A 4,063-nucleotide genomic window follows, 5' to 3' on the forward strand; every position below is an offset into this window, starting at 1 on the left:
ACTATATAAATCATTTCATCATTTTAGTAGGCAAATGGTAGACTAAAGACAGGTTGAATATATATTTTGGTTACTTTTAGCTTCACTACTCAATGTACATGTGTATGGATAGCTACGAGAGTTGTGTGTGTGGAAGATTTTATATATCCATGCTATGAAGGTCTGAAAGTTTACAATGTCAAATAATTAATAAAGAGCGAGAACAATGAATATTCCTATTATTTAACAAAGCACGCTCTTAATTAAAAATAAACGGTTCAAACCCCGTTGTTTCCTTGAGTAAGAAATTGTTCACGCATTGCTTCGTACTCACTTCAACAAAGACATATTACGAAGTTTATAGCTCTGTGGTTTCAGTGACTTAAAGATTGCTTACAAAAATATATTTGAAAACCGATAAAAGGCGTTAAACCTGTGTAATAATTTAATACCATAATGAAAAAATCCCATTTTCCGGCGTCACCGGGAAGCACTATTTACGTACATCGGCGTTTCCTCATAAAAACTGCTTGAATTACATTTTATCAGCTTATTTCCAATTTTCTTTGTCATCAGAAGTTTATTAAATATAATTTGCCTACCAAAGATCGAAAATATACGGTATAATATGCATTGTTGCACTAATAAGAATCGACAAAAAGCCAAAATCACACTTAAATAAGCGGTTTACTGGTCGGCAAATGACGCCTCACTCCCTTGTCTAATCAATATTTAACAAGTACAAATTTTCCGGAATGCAGCAATTGAGAAGCTCCGCGCAAAATAATGTGTTCATTAAGTAGGCATCTGATGACCATATATTCTTATTAACTTTTCAATGGTTAATTGGATTTTACCAGAATTGTACATGTATATCATAGATGAATGGGCGGACGAAAGACATTGTTTATCATGAACTTTGGTAGGCTTGCTAGAGATAAGGATATTAAATGTATTTTCTTTGGAACATACAAAACAGTAGTCAAAATGAGCAAAGTTTTTTATGCCATCTGCGATGCGGTGGTATATAGTGATTCACCTGTGTGGTGTGTGCGTGTGCGTGTTTGCGTATGTGCGTGTGTTTGTGTGTGTATGTGTGTTCTATAGATTATATAGTGAACTTAAAAAATCTTCTTGTGAAAAACCACTAGTCCAATTTCAACCAAACTTGGCAGGATTAATCCTTGGGTGAAGGGCTTCCAAAGTTGTTCAATGTCATTTAACATATGTGTACGTTAACAAGGTCTCATGCATCCAAATATCACCCATAAATTTTATTCAAACTATCACTTTTATTATGATTTCGTAGAAATAACTTCATTTATCATCGCCAGTATTGTCCAATTATTTATATTGCAAAACACTTTAGTAAGTTAAGCTTAAATTTTCGTTTTTAATGCTGAAAGTGAGCTATAGTAATGGCTATAGTAATGATTCAATTTTAGAATTTTATATGTACCAAATGTCAATTTTATGTCATGTATCATTTAGGTTGTTTTAACAAATATTTCACCTTTGAATGCCATCACATCTTGTTAAACCTATTTATGTTTTCTTCCTTATTATATAAAGATAATTACGAGTTATTTCCACATCTCTATGTCTCTCATAATGCTCATTAGTTCGACTACACCTAGTCACATTTAAAAAAAATATTGTCCCTATGATAACTTTCAAAGTATTGCTCCAAAACTGCTGATTTCGATGGTCTTTTTCACTAGATTCGCAAGTCGTGTGTTTGCACTTTTCATTAAAAGAACGTCTTGAGATGTTCAACTGTTACTGTTACAACAATGGTGGTAACGTATTTTAGCTGTCAGGAGGCCATTTACGCCTTTGATTCGTTCGAGGACCTCACTTTACACTAAAAGTGTCTTGTTTTACACAAAGACTTGATTTAAACATGAAAGTCGAAGGTTTCAACTTTACACCAACATCGCCACAAAGTTTATGTTCTTTCTGCAACTTACACAGTAATATTGTCTTAAATAAATATACGTTCAACATTTTTTCTTGTTTCTAAACTTCTAATAATATTATGGTCTCTTGCAGTTTTCTCTTCTTGTCGTAATCATAACAAAACTCTTTTCTAATTTTTTGGCTTTACATCCAGTCATCTAAAATGGAATTAAAAAAGGGATTACACAAAAGCATTGTCTGATCTTCAGTATAAAGCTACCTATCATAGGAAAATAAAGAAATAAATTTTACCCAAAAAGTGGAGTCCTCTTGAGAGAAATGTATATTTAATCAAACCGAGCCTGCAATTTTCAGTAAATTTGCTGTTTTTAATGCCCCCGAGGGCTCACTTTTTTACCAGTTATTTAGCTGTCAAGTGCTGTGTGGCAGCCGTAAAAAGTTGCCCCGTACTTCACTTCAGTGTTGTTATATTTTTCTGGTCCTTCGGGATCATTGATTTCAGCACTTTTAAGTGTTGAGAATTGAGTACCGCTCAACCCGGTGCTAGGGGCCGTGAGGGATGTTGCACTTTTCATTATCCCTCATGTACAGACTCAATAAAACCGAGTCTGCAATTTTCATGTAAATTTGCTTTTTTTAATGCTTCCAAAGGGATCACTTTTTACCAGAATTTAAATAACATCTGAAACTGTATTTGACGAGAGAAACAAAAGAATTAAAAGGAGGTATTTCCCCTTTGGTCACATGGTTGTCGGTATGACAGGGCTTTCATTTGTGGCTAATCAAACAAAGCACCAATCACTCTTGATATCTATAATGGGTTAATTATCTGCTCGTTTAGACCCATACTTTCAATATGATTCACAGACCATATGTTGTAGTTTTCATAGATTTAGAACGGACAGCATAAGGAAAGGAAAGCAAACAGATAGACATACCCTATTAAAGATAGGCAGATGTTCTCCAAAGGTTAATAGTATCTCAGAATCAAGTTTTACAACTATCAAATTTATATTTTGGCATGGAGCTAAATATAATTGTTTATATATCTGTGATTTTGGTAAAGACAAAAAACAGAGACACAGGGACAGAAAGGTTGTCCAAACATTTAGACGTAAACCGCGGATTTGAAGCTATTTTTTACATTGGTCAAATCCGCTTTAACGTCTAAAGATATCTACATTTTGTATTTAAAAGTCCATAGCAAAATGAAAAACAAAAAACATGTACAATAATCCAAACTCCCTATGTAAAATGTTACAAATAATGATTGGTATTCATAATCCTACCAAAAAAATGTGTATTTTCCTTCTCAAAAACAACTTATTCAATTTTCAAACAATTTTAAACAAATCCCGTTTAAAAATCGTGTAAACAGCCTCCATATTGGTGTGTACTACGCATAGCGGTGATTACTGGAACCAAATTTTTTAGACGAAATTTTAACTGCGTGCATCTGTCAGCGTCTTAAATCACAACTGAAAAAAATCGCTCCGACTAATTTCGTACTATTGTTTTTTTGAGTGGCGTCACAGCATGACCGGGAATTTCCAATATGGGGGTCAACGCAAAATGTCTTTCATGTGTCTTCTTAAATATATGGATAAATGAACTACTTATCGTGAGCAATTTTGCATATTTTAACAGTTTTTGGGAAAATATGCTTCCGTCTTTTATGCAATCAGTTGCTTTTTGTGATAAATAGCATTTAAGTTGTGATTTACCGGTAAATTCAAATCGACTCGAGAAGCGTGTCGATTTGTGCTAAAGGAAATAAGCCAAATAGGGAAAAACTTCGCATTTTCCGATAAACGTCAAACTGTAAAGAAAAAGAAAATGCGATGTCTTTCAATGAAGAACTAGAAAGGTTGTCAAAATTTAACATTTCATCATCATCATCATCATCATCATCATCTCAAGTAATTGCATCACTCCGCAAGGAGTATACTCGCAATTGGATAAAACCTGATTTATACATACGCAGCAGGCAGGACTGACTGTTTTCCAAAATAAAAATAAAAAGTTCTCCTATTTACAGTTTCTATTAAAAGAGTAAAAACAACTCCGTGATTAGTATTTTATATGTTGGCTGGTCAGAGCTGACTGGAAAGCATCCGGGCTGGTCTGGTCAACAACGTCTTGCGGCAGCTTGTTCCAAAGCACG

Source organism: Ruditapes philippinarum, unplaced genomic scaffold (genome assembly GCF_026571515.1).
Source record: "Ruditapes philippinarum isolate M1 unplaced genomic scaffold, ASM2657151v2 ctg399_1_1_1_1, whole genome shotgun sequence".
Classification (NCBI taxonomy): domain Eukaryota; kingdom Metazoa; phylum Mollusca; class Bivalvia; order Venerida; family Veneridae; genus Ruditapes; species Ruditapes philippinarum.